The sequence below is a fragment of the Sapajus apella genome, unplaced genomic scaffold (genome assembly GCF_009761245.1).
Source record: "Sapajus apella isolate SASKATOON/1434 unplaced genomic scaffold, GSC_monkey_1.0 scaffold5, whole genome shotgun sequence".
NCBI lineage: Eukaryota > Metazoa > Chordata > Mammalia > Primates > Cebidae > Sapajus > Sapajus apella.
The window spans coordinates 45,355,461-45,373,244 of NW_022436945.1; positions in this window are offsets into that span (position 1 = coordinate 45,355,461).

Consider the following 17,784-nt stretch of genomic DNA (forward strand, 5'->3'; position numbering starts at 1 on the left):
TTGCTTCGTAAATCTTCCTCCATCCCTTTATTTTGAGCGTTTGTGTATCCTTGCATGTGAGATGGGTTTCCTGGATACAGCACAGCGATGGTTTTGGCTTTTTATCCAATTTGCCAGTCTGTGTCTTTTGATTGGGGCATTTAGTCCATTTACATTTAGGGTTAATATTGTTATGTGTGAATTTGATACTGCCATTTTGGTGCTAGCTGGCTGTTTTGCCCTTTAGTTGAGCTGGTACTTGTTGTTCCTTTATATGTGTAGAGGCTCTTTCAGGAGCTCTTGTAGAGCTGGCCTGGTGGTGACGAAATCTCTGAGTACTTGCATGTTCCCAAAGGATTTTATTTTTCCTTCACTTATGAAGCTTAGTTTGGCTGGATAGGAGATTCTGGGTTGAAAGTTCTTTTCTTTAAGGATGTTGAATATTGGCCCCCACTCTCTTCTGGCCTTTAAGGTTTCTGCCGGGAGATCTGCTGTAAGCCTGATGGGCTTCCCTTTGTGGTTAACCCGACCTTTCTCTCTGGCTGCCCTTAGTATTTTCTCCTTCATTTCAACCCTGGTGAATTTGACAATTATGTGCCTTGGGGTTGCTCTTCTTGAAGAATATATTTGTGGTGTTCTCTGTATTTCCTGGACTTGAATATTGGCCTGCCTTGCTAGGTTGGGGAAGTTTTCCTGGATAATATCCTGAAGAGTATTTTCCAGCTTGGATTCATTCTCTTTGTTGCATTCAGGTACACATATCAAACATAGATTAGATCTTTCCACATAGTCCCACATTTCTTGGAGGCTTTGTTCATTCCTTTTTACCCTTTTTTCTCTATTCTTGCCTTCCCGTTTTATTTCCTTGAGTTGATCTTCGACCTCTGATATACTTTCTTCTGCTTGGTCAGTTCAGCTGTTGATACTTGTGCATACTTCACGAAGTTCTCGTGTTGTGTTTTTCAGCTCCATCAATTCATTTATATTCCTTTCTATTTTGTCCATTCTCATTAGCATTTTGTCAAATCTTTTTTCAAGGTTCTTAGATTCTTTGCATTTAGTTAAAACATGTTCTTTCAGTTCATAGAAGTTTCTTACTACCCACCTTCTGAAGTCTGATTCTGTTATTTCAACACCCTCGTTCTCCATCCAACCTTGTTCCCTTGCTGGTGAGGAGTTGTGACCCCTTGTAGGAGGAGAGGTGTTCTGGTTTCAGGTGTTTTCATCCTTTTTGCACTGGTTTCTTTCCATGTTTATGTATTTATCCACCTGTCATCTTTGTAGTTGCTGGATTTTGGATTGGGTCTCTGAGTGGATGTTCTGTTTGTTAACAATGAGGTTATTTCTGTTTCTTAGTTTTCCTTCTAACAGTCTGGCCCCTCTGCTGTAGGTCTGCTGAAGTCCACTCCAGACCCTGCTTGCTTGGGGATCACCTGTAGCAGCTGCTGAACAGTAAGGGTTGCTACCGGTTTTCTTCTTCTGCTATCTTTGTCCCAGAAGGATACTTGCCAAGTGTCAGTCCGATTTTCCTTTATGACGTGGCTTTTTGGATATACAGGGGTCAGGGAGTTGCTTAAGGAGACAGTCTGTTTTTTATAGGAGCTCAAATGCTGAGCTGTGAGCTCCGTTGTTTATTCAGAGCTGATGGGCAGGTACGTTTAGGTCTGCTGTAGGAGAACTCATAAACCGCTTTTTGTTCCTGGGTGCTCTGTCCCAGGGATTTAGGGCTTTATTTATGAGTTTCCGTTGTGCTGCTGCCTTCTTTTTTTTTTTTTTTTCCTTCAGAGCTGCCCTGCCCAGCAAGGAGGCAGCCTAGTCACTGTCTGCCTGTAGAGGCTTTGCTGAGCTGCTGTGGGCTCCACCCAGCTGCCAAGTGAGCTTCCCTGCAGTCCTGTTTATATGGATGTAGTTAGAACTGCCTCAGCAATGGTGGCCCGCCTCTGTATTGGCAGATTGTCTCTGTAATGGCGGGTTGCCTTGGCAACGGCGGGCTGCCTCAGCATTGGGTGACTACCTCCGCAGTGTTGGAGTGCCTCCGTAATGGCAGACGCCCCTCCCCCAAAGAGCTGGAAAGCTGTGAAACTCTCAATCCAGAGAGTTACTGATTGCTGTTCTTTTGTGGGGATTGGACCAGCCGAGCCTGATCGCCTGGCTCCCAGCCTCAGAGCCCTTTTATTTTTTTTAAAGTTGGTGTTCCAGTCACCTGTTGAAGAGGCACTGGGATCTCTGTGTTTTCCCATGTGGCGACTCATTGTCCTGGCTTAAACAGTGGCACGGAGCTTCGTGGTGCTTTTTTTGCCCTGGAATCTACTGTCCTGGTTTCTGTTCAGTCCTCTTTTTAAACAGATGAATGGGTGACTTCCCATGGCTCCAATCGCTAGCCAAAAGGGCACCCGGACCAGTGTATTTTGTACAGAGAACCACTGCGCTGGAGCACTGACAAAGCAGCCGTGCAGGGCAAAGCAGTCGCGCTGGCCGACACAGCCACACTGGCCGAAACAGCCCTGCTGGCGACCCATGGGGCTCCTCTGCCTGGGAATTTCCTAGTCTGTGGGCAATAAAAATGTGGAGTCCACTCACCCTCTGCACTTTCACTGGGAGCTGAAATCCTGAGCTGTTCCTAAACGGCCATCTTGGATTGATCCCTCCCTTATATGATTTTCAGTGCACTAACATCTGTGCCTCTGATTCACATGGAATACTTAATTTATATAGTTGTTCAGATAGGATAATAAACACGTGGGGCAGACATGGGCCCAACCTGCACCTTGAAGTCTTGTCTAGCTAAGTCCAGCTTTTATCAACCAGACCCTTGATTAACCTACCAGCACATGATCACAAATCAATAATTATCTTAAGTTAATGAGTTTCTAGGTGAACTCTTACATGACACTTTTGTGGCACTAGTTGACAGAGTATACACGAAGCAGAAAATATTTTAATGGTTATTTAAATTCAAGTTTAAGAAAAAATCTATTTGGAAAAAAAATGCACAGAAGTGCATTCGCTAAGTATATGAAAAGAAATCAATAAATATTTGTTGGGTTATGAGTAAATCCAAAGGGAAGGTATTTACTTTTAAAGAAAGAAAAATATTAAGCAAACTGACCTCAGGCATTTCAGTAATACCGAGTGACTCCAAAGTCTATTTATAAGACAACAGCTAGGGAATTTTTTAAAAGCCTAAAAAAGATCACTCAACCCCACTTTTTAGAACTCTGCAGTGGCTTATGTTTTACTCAGATTAAAATCCAAACTACTTCTTTCAAATGAGCTGGCCCAAAGCTATTTGTCCAATCTCTTATACAACCTTTGCCATCACTTAATTTTTTCTGCGTGTACAGTCCTCCCTAGGAAAAGCCAGAAATTTTCCAGGCTCAAAGTCTTTTGCAATTGCTATTTCCTCTGCTTAGTCACTCTCTTTAGTGATTTCAGATTGTTTGTTCCCAGATGCTTGTCCTAACCACTTCTAAAAACAGCCTTCATATCCTATACATAGCATACTATGTATTTATTTCTGTTATATATTTACTTACTTGTTTATTGTATTTGCTGTGCAGTGAGAGCTCTAATATAGTTGCAGTCTGAGTTTCTTGTTTATTGCTGTATACCCAGTAACAAAACTATATATTTGAAAGAAAATACAGCCAATAGGTAATAGATAAATATTTTTAATACACTGAAAAACAAATGCTACAAATCAGATGAACATCAAAATAATTTAAATGCGAAAAAGTCCCTAACAACTTGTCTGTGGAGCATATAGTCCAGTAAAGTGTCCAAATAAAATCCCCTTTGTGTAACAATCTGGACTAGTTAAAAATCAAGAGAAATAAAACTGCAAATATCTGAATTTAACAGTATCGAAGTACTAGTGGCAGCATGGAACCTACGTATAAACATAGAAATGTGTTAACATGATTTTGATAGTTATGGATATGATGTTATGATATAAACTGTAAAAAAAATTCACTACCTAATACAACACATATAATAATTTATTTGCAAAAAGATGGAAAACGTTATTTAAGAAGAATGGTAGGAGAAGGCATATGTAATTCATTACTATATTATCTCTAATGAGAGTTTGTACATTTTGCTTGGTTTCTGAGATTGATAAATCAAGAAATATAGATTGAGGATTAACATAAACAGGTAAAGCAAATTCTGCTAATAAGAAAATAAACACCCTGTAATTTACAGAATATCAGAAGGGAACATATGTAAAACAATAAGATAGATCATAAGGCACATGGAAGATAACAGAGGTAATTTCTAGGAAACATTGAAAAACAGAAAATCAAATAAGATGACTGAAATGAAACCAAAGTGATACGCCAAATCAGTATATAAATGCAATAACTTCACAATCAGGGTTATAACATTACATTCAACTATATAGGCTTATAAAATTCAACTGTATGTTTACAGAGATATGCCTTGCAAGAGGTAATTTAAAATGCTTGAATATAAAAGAGTGGGAGATATATAGAGAAAAATATATTTTAAAAAAGCAGTTCCCAAAACTTTAATGTCAGAAAGTAAATGAAGTTCAAAGTAAAAGAAAAGTAGCAATCCCAGATACTCAGGAGGCTGAGGCAGGAGAATTGCCTGAACCCAGGAGGCGGAGGTTGCGGTGAGCCGAGATCGCGCCATTGCAGTCCAGCCTGGGCAACAAGAGCGAAACTCCGTCTCAAAAAAAAAAAAAGTAGCAAAATGTACAAAACAAAAAAAAAATGCTAGAAATATCAGAATAAAGGATGTACTCTTCTCTGAAAGTTCAATCATACAAAAAAATATATAAGTTCTTAGTAGGCACATTATAGTCTAAATCAAGACAACAGCAAAGACCAATTAAACCTCTATGAACTTTAGATTTATTAGAAATGGTACAGACTACATCATCAGGAATTAAACAAAAATAACAGAAAAAAAAAACATGTGAAGGAACTCAGGTGTCAGACAGTAAAACAAACCATAAGTGTACATATATTTAGAAAATAATTATAATGAGCCCAGCACATTTTCAGAAACTAAAGAATATGGTGGACATGTGCACATGAATGTTCATTGCAGCACTATTTACAATAGCAAAGACCTGGAACCAACCCAAATGCCCATGGATGATAGATTAGACAGGGAAAATGTGGCACATATACACCATGGAATATTATGCAGCCATCAAAAACGATGAGTTTGTGTCCTTTGTAGGGACATGGATGAACCTGGAAAGCATCATTCTCAGCAAACTGACACAAGAGCAGAAGATCAAACATCACATGCTCTCACTCAGAGGCGGGTGTTGAACAATGAGAACGCATGGACATAGGGAGGGGAGCACTACACACTGGGGTCTGTTGGGGGAAATAGGAAAGGGTCAGTGGGGGGTGTAGAGTTGGGGAGAGACAGCATGGGGAGAAATGCCAGATATAGGTGATAGGGAGGAAGGCAGCAAATCACACTGCCACGTGTGTACCTATGCAACAACCTTGCATGTTCTTCACATGTACCCCAAAACCTAAAATGCAATAAAATAAATTAAAAAAAAAAAAGAGTATGGCGGAAATTGTATACAGATGAAAATTTACAGGCTTAAACATTTTCATTGCTAAACAAGAATTAAAATAAATTAAGTCATGAACTCAAGAATTTTAAAAAGACATTATAAAAATAGATAATACAAAAATAATATTAAAATGATTTCAATCTGAAAATAATTATATCAAAATGTTGAGGAAAAACACATTCAGTTAAATTTGATGGATAAATACAGTAATTCAAAACATTTATTCCTGGTCCTATTTTAAACACTTTGATGATGTTAGTGGACAAGTGATTTTACAGCAAAAGGAACAGATCCTTTCAATCTCATCTAATTTGTTCCAGAGAATATGAAGTATAAGAAAAGCTTCCAATTAGTTTTAGAGGCCAGTATATTCTTTAAAGCAAACCCCACATCCAAAAAGAAAGAAAAGACAGAATAGAAAAATAGTAAAATCATGAACATAGTTTAAAATATGCTGATTATATATTAATATTTTGACCAAATTTTATTATAAGTTCTTTTCATTAATAAACTACCGGAAAGAAACACAATTATTATTTATCTTAAAATTTAAAATAAATGTTCTACTGAAAGTTTGAAATAAATTTTCCTTGCCCCTTTTACTCCAAATTCCAAAAAACAAAATTTAGCTGGTTACAGTGGCTCACGCCTGTACTTATGCTCTTTCCATAGCTCCAACTTATGCTGTTTTGTTTGTTAACCAGAAAAGCTCCTTCAGAGTCTCTGAAATTGTATTGATCAACATTAAGTCTATAATGTATCTAATTATGTTTTTAGCTTAACACATTTAAGTATATAACTTAATTAATTTTTAGAAATGTGTGGTCATGTAACTCTTCCAACATCATGGTATGTAACATTTCCATCAATCTAAAAAGTTCCCTACCCTGATGCAACCTGATGCAATTATTACATATTGTATGCCTGTATCAAAGTATCTCATATTCCCCATAAAAATATACATATACTATGTGCCCATAAAACTGAAAGTTGGAAATCGAAAATTTAAAAAAGCTCCCTTGCAGCATTTTTGAGTCAACTGTGAACCCTGGAAAACCATTGAGCTGCCTTCTGTTACTATAGTTTACACTTTCTAGAATGTAAAATAAATAAAATGCTTCTTCCCCTTTTAAGATGCATTCATGTTTGTTTCCTGTCTTTAACAGGACACAGCATACATCAAATATCCACCAATTGATCAACAGAAAACAAATTATCATACATTTATACAATAGACTTTTTTATGCTTTAAGAAGACCAAAATATTAAGAAACAAGACCATTAGAGCACTTCCCACACAACCAAATCAATTTTTTGAAACAGATCCATTCTGTTCCTCATACCTATTGTCCCAGGGCTCAGCATTGAGTATTCTTAAAGTCCAAGACAGAGTTTTATTAGTGTTTGAGGAAAGGACTGTGCACAGGAGCATTTCTTTGGTTTTGGCCAAAAACCAGGAATACCAGTAGTCTAGAATACCAGGTACTTTGTGCCAGTTGTCTAAAATCCATGATGAATTTATTAACATTTAATTAGGAAAAGGTCCAACAAGAACTTACTTTTGTCAGAACATATTTGGCACATTTAGAAGCCAACCAGTCTATGGAAACTGCCTCCTAAGTGAATCCTCCACATTTGTTTCAGCTGGACCAGATTTCTGAAATAAAGTATATTTCTCAAATGAAGCTGCTATAAATATTTCTGAAGCCTGTTCCACCACAAGTAAAAACTGGGGATGGGGTAGACTGGTGTGAACAAAACTTTGATTTTATGCACCTCAAAATACTTTTGTCTTCTATTTTCAATGCTATAAATGGTTCAGTAACGTTCTCTCTGGACACAGGCAGTATCTGCATACCCACTTATCATGTTTCTCTCACCTTAAAATATACTCAGTAATATTTCCTGGAAGTCCTTTTTATTCCTGAGCTTGTGGATAAGTCTGTATATACTTCTACAGAATCCTCCGTGGATTCTTTAATGCAGAATGAAATTTGATTTAGTGTATTTAGTCATGTCTACACAAGCCTATTTTTAACAGTTTAGAGCAAGAAATTCTCCTGTGTTCTATAGTGCAAGCAAACACAAATGCCTTGCATTTCAACTGCATTAGAAATTGTTCCGCACACAAATGCTTAAGACAAGAAATATACGTTTCATTATCATCAAATGTTTGTTTCAGTCAAACATTCCTAGGAAATCGCAAACTTGGGTTGCAAGTCAACAAGAGCCTGCAAATTAATGCTGTCTGAGCCTGTGTAAGTGTTCTTGAGATTGTGACTGCTGTCTTGGCCACCTGAAGGGCAGTATTGGAGAGGCCGCTTTTGACCCCTGCTGTTTTCATAATTTAGTCCTCCCTCTTTTTGTGGTTCACTTGTGAAGGCTCCAGCAACAGTATGATATATTTCAGATGCTCCTTTAGCCTTCACAGAAGTCAATGGAATACCTTTCCTTTGTGTTTGTATGTGTTCACGTAGTAATATTCACTTCTGTGCATTTGTCTTTGACATGCCCACATCTTCCCCAAGGTTCAATTATTTTTGCTAATATTCCTGGTTTTATAAACATAGCCATTCCATTGTGGACAAAATCTCCATAGGAAAGTCACCACCAAATTCAAAATATTATATAGCCCAAGGCTGAAACTCTGTAGTCTAGTTGCCTCTAGAAATCATTAAGATTTCTAGCCCATTAAATTCTTTATTGTGAGGTCAAAAGTCACATGCTAGACTATCAAAAAGACTCTCCTCCTGCATGTTTGTGTCCTCCTTATTCACAATGTCTTCAGTCACGCAGCAGATATTAGTATCTTCAACAGAACAATTCATAAATAATTGTACCTTACCTGATATGGCTCTAAAAGTAATTAAAAAGAGTAACTTAGGGTGGAGGATAAAATATTGCAATTATTACTGATAGTAATGGATGTGTCGAGAATATGGAATGCAAATAGTTGTCTCAACTGAGCTCAACAATTAGGGAATTAAATCCACCCAGTTACTTTGACTGAGTCACATTTGTAGCATGCATTTGTAGCTTGGAGAACTAGAGGATAATTCATGATTTCTGTTGATGTGTAGATCCTAGAGAAAGAGAACAGCCCAGAGGACAGCCTGGGATATGTATGTCCAGTGTACTCTTCCCAAGTTTCTCATCAGCTAAGTCATCCTCTTTCTCCTAGAGAGGATAGACTAATGGAAAAAGAAATGACAAGAATATATATATATATAAATATATATATATATATATATAAATATATATATATATATATACATACATACACACACACACATATATGTATGTGTGTATATATATATATATATACGTATGTATACATATATGAATTTTTTTAGATGGAATCTCACTCTATCACCCAGGCTGGAGTGCAATTGTACAATCTCGGCTCACTGCAACCTCTGCCTCCCAGGTTTAAGCAATTCTCCTACCTCAGCCTCCCAAGTAGCTGTGACTACAGGTGCACACCACCAGATCCGGCTAATTTTTGTACTTTTAGGAGAGACAGAGTTTCACTGTGTTAGCCAGGATGGTCTCGATCTCTTGACCTTGTGATCTGCCCTCCACGGCTTCTCAAAGTGCTGGGATTACAGGTGTGAGCCACCACGCCCAGCCAAAATGGCAAGAATCTTATAGCTACTGAAGTTCCATGCATGGGAAGAAATTATCATGACTGAAATTATAACTCCTTCTAATATGATTAAACAAGTTCATCTCACAAGAATTCCTCTTGATAAAATACATCTGTGATATCTTGGTTGCCTTATGAAAAATTTGGGAAAAAACTAAAAATCAAAATTGTATATAGTTTTAAGACTATCAAAATTAGTATTTTCATAATTCTAACCATATTTTTAAAAAATTTGAATAAAAAAACTTCCTTTCTCTTTGAATATAGAAAGTGGAAAAAAAAACATCTCACTCTTTAAATGAGAAAAGGCAGGAGGAACTACAAAACTGAAAGGGCGGTTACCTCTTTAAGGTGAGTCTCGCTGCAGAGCAATGGAGGAATATGTGGCAGGCATCACATGAGAGCGTACAAAGACGTGACCTAAGACTTCAAAGAACTGTAAAAAATGATGACTGTGGTGAAGCAGGTTAGTGTAGGACCCACTGGAGACCCAAAATAAAAAGTGGAACTCACAGTCAGCTACAGGCTTTTTCCCACAGATCTCCACAGAGTGTTTACAGGAAACACTGGGGAGGAATCAGAATACAAAAAGAACTTTTATTATTCAGTTTCTGTAGAAAGGATTTACCACTGCTGTTGGAAATATTTAGAATCCCACTCTCTGCTTGGAGTAGTCTCTCATACTCAGAAAAATCCTTAGCTACTATGAAATGAACAGTAAACTCTACTGTTGTCTGTATGCAGGTAATGGTTGATTATGAGCGGCAGAAGAATGAAAACAAAACAACTCATAAACTTGGGGCAGTTGTAAAAAACATTCCTGAGCTCAGGATCCTATATGAATACTATTAGAGATTTCCTCCTTCTAGGGGAGCAAACTCTCTTCCACATAAGATCGAACAGAGATACAAAACACAGCTGGACTATCATGGCGAAAAAGGAAAGGGCCATAGAGAAAACCTTATCTATGACGCTGGTTTACTCATTCCAGAACTATACTGGAGGTTTCTAACAAACAAAAGGAGCAGTTTAACACTTAGGGAAGGGCAATGTGTTAGGGTTCTCCAGAGAAACAGAAACAATAGGTCGTGACTCTGTGTGTTTGTGTGTGTGTGTGTGTGTGTGTGTGTGTGTTCTATTGGTTCTGATTTTAGTTTATCATTAATTATTATAAGGAATTGGCTCATGGACTTCCTCATTATATATGATAAGGGATTGCACGAGCCTGAGACCGAGAAGTCTCAAAGTCGGTAGTTGGCAAGCTGAAGACTCATAAGAACTGACAGTGTCATTCCAATCTGAAAGTTGGTAGGTTTTAGACCCAAGAAGAGCTGATGCATTTGTTCAAAGCTAAAGATAAACAAGGACCAAGGTCTCAGCTCAGGACAGTCAGGCAGAGAGTTTCCTCTTACTCTTACTTAAGGAAGAGTCAGCATTTTTGTTCTATTTGACTGTCAACTGCTCGGGTGAGATCCACACAAATTAGAAACATGAATGTGCTGTAGTCAGTCTATCAATTCAAATGTTAATCTCCCGTAAAAACACCCTCACAAATATACTCCAATAATGTTTTACCAAATGTCTTGGAAGCCTGTGGCCCACTCAAGTTGACATAAAATTAGCCAGCAGGGACAAGATAATGGAGAAGACACTTTGTGGCACAAGTATACAGGAATAGCTGCCCATGACCAGTAATACATATTGACTACATATACCCCTGATTTGACACACGAAGAGGAGGACATCATTTTTGTTGTATGCTGGCCAACAAGTTAATTGTAATAAGCAGCAGATAAACCCAAAGTATGGATACTGTATAAAGTAATGAATCCAGACTTTTCAAACGTGTCAAAGTCATGAAAAACCAAGAAAGGCTAAGAAATATCCACAGGTTGGAGGAGACCAAGAACACATGACAACTAAATGCCATGAGGGAATATGGATTAGATTTTTCAATGGAAAAAAGACACAAATAGAAAAGCTGGAGAAATCCAAATATGATCAGGAAGTTTAGTTAATAGCATTGTGCCAATATTAATTTATTAATTTTGATAATTGTGTTATGGTTGTGTAAGATCATACCCTTAGGGAAATATGGGTGTAAATTATACAGGGAATTTCCATGCTCTTTTGCAACTCTTCTCCAAATCTAATATTATTTCAAAGTAAACAATTTTTTTTAAAAGAAGTAAATTATCAGCATTAGGAATGAAAGTTGAAGTATTTCTAAAGGATTCTAAGACATATTAGAAACAAATTTATATCAATATGTTTGACAATGTAGATTATATATATGAATTCCTTAAGTTACAGAATGTATCAACATTAATTCAAGAAGTAATAGATAACTATCTGTCCACTTCCAAAAGAATGTAAACTTCTTTAGAGCCTTGACTTTATCTAGTTTATTCATCAATGTACTCCTTATGTCTAGAATAAATTTTTAAACATTCAGTAAACACTGAATAAGTAAACATGACAAATACAGTAGCAAAGTTCAGTTACTAAAGAATTAAATTTATATTTAAAAACTTTCCGACAAAGAAAGGTTAAGGTCTAGATAACATCACTGATGAATTTTACTTAATATTTAAGGAAAAAATAATATCAATTTTACATCATATGTTTCAGAAAATGAAACAGGTGGAAACATATCTGAACTGATTTTTAAGGTAAGAATTATCCTGATTTAAAGCCAAACAAAGGAATTACAGTAAAACTGTAGAATAATATTCTTCATAATCATAAATGTGAAGATAGTTAATCAAATATTGGTATTACAAAGCCAGGTGAAAATACTAATCTTGAACTATGCCTTACACAGGGCTGTACTGAGGATATATAGAACATGATGTGGGCGGGGGAAGCACATAACACATGATGATGGACTCAACTTTATCCTGGAAATTTACGATGGCTCAACATTTGAAAATCAATGTAGCTCTATAGCTACAAACAGAAGAAGAAAACTATATGATTATTTCAGTTGATGCACAAAAAGATTTGACAAGGTTCTACATTGATTTATTATTTTAAAATATCACACTCCAAGGAAAGCAGAAGTTGAAGTGAACTTCACAACATGCTAAAGAACATACTTGAAAAACTTACAACTGACATGATATCATATGACAGAATATTGAACATGTTATCCTTCATGTTGAAAGCAATGTAAGAATGTCTGCTGATACAATCTTTACTCAATATTGTATTGAAAATCCTAGCCAGTGAAATAAGATAGGAAAATTTTAATAAAAGGCATGTGGATTGAAAAGGGAGGGAAAACAATTCTTCACAGATTAAAAAATAATTTTCTATGTAGAAAATCCTAAAGAGTCTACAAAAGGCTCTTACATCTAATAAACAAGATTATCAAGATTGACCAAATACAGTCACTTTACACTAGCAAAAAACAAAAAATTAACAAATTCAGTAAAATTGGACCAACATATGAAATGCTAATCATATATATACATTATCTTTTCATTGAAACTATAAAACATTTACGTGAGAAACAGAAGTAGGCCTAAAAATAAATGAAGTAGTATTCCTTGTTCATGAATCAGATTGCTCAGTATTGTTAAAAATATCAATTCTTCTTCAATTATGCTATAAATTAAAAGCAATTGAAATAAAAATACTGGCAAGTTTTTAAAATGGTCATTAACAAGCTGAATCTTTAGTTTTTAATGAAAATCAAAGAAACTTAGAATAGCAAAAACAAATTTAAAAAATAGTTGGAGTGCCCATATGTACATTTTGAGGATTGAGTACAAAGTAATGAAGATAGCATGGTATTTGATGAGAAGATAGATTCATAGGTCATTGGAATATATCAAAAAAACAGATATAGACCTACTTTTATATTGTCAATTGATTTTCAGCAAAGGCAATTCAGTGGAAAAATGGTTTTTTAACCAACAGTGCTGACACAATTAAATATCCACAGATAAAAACATCAATCTTGGGACTCCATGTTTGGGTCCCCTTCCACGAACACTCTGTTCATGGAAGCCATCTTTCTCACTCCTGGATTTCCCATCTGGAGTCCCCTTCCACACTTTCTCATGGAAGCCTGTCTTCCCTTCCTAAACTCCATCTGTCTCTCTATTCCCTTCCACTCAGTGTGGAAGCTGCTTTCCTCTCTTGGATTCCATCTTTCTGGATTCTCTCACTCAGTGTGAGAGTTAGCTCTTTCTTTCTCTCTCCTTCTCCTCTTTCTCTCTCTCTCTAAATAAAATATGAAAAACAACAACAAAAAACAAACAAACAAAAAAAAAACCCATTAATTTTGAGCTATACCTTGTATAAGACAGCACTGAGGATATGCAGGGTATTGAGAAAAACAAATAAAAACCAGTTTGTTGTTGCTGTTTTAGGCAGTGCCTCTGTCCACAAAAGCAATTTAAGTCAGCAACATCCTGGAAGATCATTCTCAGAAAATCCTATAAAAGAAGTACTGTGCCAGCCAGGGAGAGTGATCTACTCACTAAGCAGTCCTCATGGAACCAAGGCCTGCCTATGGTCCTAGGCTTACCTAATATTTATAAGTCCCAGAGGTGCTCAGAGCATGTGGTTGAATCAATTAATATGTAAAGTGTCGGAGGTACCTGAAAGGGGAGATGGGACCCTTGGGGTTGTCTCAGGAATCTGAGTAGTGCTTTGAACATTTTGAAGGAATCTCTACAAAGTAGAGGGGATAGGCTCTGTGGTGTATGGTCCCAGGCAAGGATCCCACTTGCCCAGGTCAAAACGCAGTGCTGTCTTGCACTATATACAAAACTCAGTTAAAACTTGGACATAAATCTGCTATAGAGTCTAAAATTATATAAACTTCTGAATGATTGGAAAAAATTGTTATAATATTGAGTTAGTCAAAGGTATATTCAGATGATACACATAAAGCAAGAGCTATTAATGGAAAAAATATGTTACATACTTGACTTAGTCAAAGTTTGAAACTTTGCTATTTGAAAGAGAGTTAAGAGAATGAAAAGATCAGTCTAACTAGGAATAAATAATTACACAGCCCATATATAATCAATAGTATATTCTTCATATATAAAATTTATATATTTATATATTCTTCGTATATAAAATTTATTTATGAAGAATTTATATATTCTTCATATATAAAAAATTATCAACACCCAATAATAAAATAACTGATTTTAAAATGGGTAAAAATTTGAATATACACTTCTTCAAAGAAGGTATATAGATGACAAATAAGCACATGCAAAGAAAGTCATCACCAGTAATCATTAGGAATGTTTTTTTAAAAAACATAATGAGATGATACTATAAATCCATTAAAGTGTCTAAATGAATACTCATAACTGAAAATTTCAAGTGTAGAGGACTGAAAGGACAAACTGAAATCTCATGTGTTGCTGATAAGAATTCAAAATGATAAAGCCACTTTGCAAGATAATTTGGCAGCTTCTAATAACAGTAAAAGACAGTTTTACCTATGACTCAGCAGTCCTGCTAACGCTAGGTCAAGAGAAATGAAAATATCTGTCTCTGTAAAAGCTTATTTGCAAACACTTATATCAGTTTTATTTATAGTCACCAAGACCAGGAAACAATTTGAATATTCAGCAAGTCATAAATGGGAAAAAATGTGTGTATTCATGCAATGGAATACTACTGAACCATAAGAAGGAATGATCTATTCATCAATGTGAAGGAAGCTTAAATGCATCTTGTTAAGTAAAGAAAAGACAGGCACAGAAGATTATAAGACTATTACTTATTTGACACGTAAAATTAACTAAAATTAGCTATCACATTTTACAATGAGTATATAAAATGCTTATTGTATGGTGGCTAATTTTCATATATACTTAAAATTATAAATGTATATACTATATATTATATATCATAAATTATATGTACATATATAATTGTATGTTTTATGTATATGTTATATATAATACAGCATATATTTTAAACATATATATATGTGTATGGTTAGATAAATATACATATTTTCTATTTCCTTATTTTTTAAACATAAATTATTTCTCATTTTTAGACTCACACAAAGTTACAAAAACAATGCAAACATTCCTTTATGCCCTTAACCCTATAGCCTCAATAAATTCTTACATAAATTTGGAACACTGTAAAAACCAGGAGACTGATGTTAGCATAGTACTATTAAATAAACTATAGACATTATCCAGACTTTACTGTTTTTTACATGCATTCATGATTTTATTGCTACTGTTGTTAGTTTCTGTTTTGTCCTTTTTGGTTTTTTCACATGCAGAGACTCGGTTGCAAGCCATGTTGAATATTCTAGCTAAGCAGTGCAAACAACAACAAAAACAAACAAAACAGCAAATAGACAGCAACCCACTCCCTCCTAACTGGAATGTTGGAAAAGGATTATGAAGAAGAGTGAGGGATTCTGAGAATATCCCTGAGTGACCCATGCAGGAAGCTGACCAGAGTCAACATGACACATGCTTTGATTGATGTTGTGAAACAATGTCAAGCTGTAAATTGGCCTCTGGTTAACCACTGATAGGATAGATCAAAATAATATCTCAGGACTTTGAAAACCAAGTTTACATGTGAACCATAGCCCACAAAATCTAAACAGGATGCACTCAGTCTACACAGTTTGACTGCCCACAAAAACTAGAAGAGTTAATATGAACCAGAATTGTATAAAATAATAACTATGAAGATACAATCCAACACTAATCATCACAGCAATAATAAAAAAAAAATAACAATTTATGACAACAGGCGATCAACAGACACCAATGCCAAGATGCCATAGTTGTTGAAATTATCTCAAGTATTTTAAAGCTCATTCTTTAAAATGCTCCAATGAGCAATTATTAACACTCAGATTAAATTAAAAATATAAGATCTCAGCAAAAAATAGAAAATAAATATATCTTCTAATTATGTTTTAAAATAACTGCAAGTACTTTTTAGAAGTGAAAAATACAAAACCAAGAAAAAACCCCAAACCGAAAAGTACCTCACTGGAGATCAACAGCATAAAAGAAGTGGCAGAAAAAAAAATCAGTGAACTTGAAGATACATCGGTAAACTTATTCCATATAAACAGTAAAGACAGATTTAAAGGAATGAACGGAACTATGTTTCAAATGACTCATAGGTCAAAAATAACAACAAAATATCAAACATTGTGTCACCAGTGTTTTAAAAGAGAAAAAGGAAAAGTAAAGAGAAAAAAATTGATAAAATAATGGTTGAAAACACCCCACATTTGTAAAAGTCATAACTATGCACATGGAAATAGCTCAATAAAATTCAAGCAAGATAAACCCAAAGAAATCAATAACCAGATACACGATAACCAAATTTCTGTAAACCAAAAACAAACAAAATATTGATAGCAAATAGAGAGAAAAATACATAATCTACAGGGTGACAAGAACTTGAATGACAAGAAACAAAGATAGTTGGGAAAAAGTAGTATTTTGCAAATGCTGAAAAGAAAAGGATGGCCAACCCATAAATCTGTATTCAGTGAAAATATTATTAAGGAATAAATATGAAATAAAGATTTTTCATGAGGAGAAGAGCCAGATATAATATACACCTAAAGTTAAATAAATTAATTTAAAAAATTCAGAAAATTTGTTGCCAGTAGAACGACTTTAAAGAGACTTCTAATGGAATATCTTCTAACATAAAAAAATGATAAAATGTGGAATATATACATGTCTTTTGATAATACAAAATTAAATTATTAATTATATTTAGACACTACCAACTGGTTTCTAGTTGAGCTATAAAATTATTAGCTTGTAATCTAGTCTCCAGACATTCTGAACTTCTAATCCAAGAAATAAACATATTTATATTAATTTGGCATGCTTTGAGCTCTGTAGTTGACAGGATTAATTCCTACTTATCCTTCAGGTCTCAACTAAAATATTTTTCTATTTCTCAAAGTCCCTCGGATAGTTTATATGTATTTTCTGCATATGCTACTGCTGTATGACATTTCTCCTACCACAATACTTAGAATTTAGGTTATTGGTTTACTATAAGCTGTCTTAAGAGAGGCTGTGACTATTTTTCACCATTACATTTCCACCAACTAGCAGACTACCTGGCCCACAATAAGCACTTGAGAAAATTAAACCTTTCATGTATAATGGGTGTTTCTTTGTTAAATCTCTATTAAAACCAAGCAAATGCATAACTTTAAAAATAATCTTTTCTAATCATATTATCCTGGAATTACCAGATCACTATTTTTTTTTAGTAAAAATTAGAGTTTCTCTTTCATATATAATGCTTTGCATAGACCAGCTCATTGGTCTCACAATCATTTATGAAATCAACACTATTATTTTTTCTTTATACTGGTAAAGGAGGAAACTGAACAACAGGGAGACTAAGCTACTCTTCTAGGAAACAGCTGGTAAGCAACTGGGTTAGGATTTAAATAAACAATATTATAAACGCAGTTCAACAACCTTTTTACAATATCTATTTTTTATTACATACCTTAAAATATTATTTCTAAAAAAATTATTCCTCAGTTGACATTTTCTTTTTTTTTTTTTTTTTTTTTTTTTTTTTTTTTTTTTTT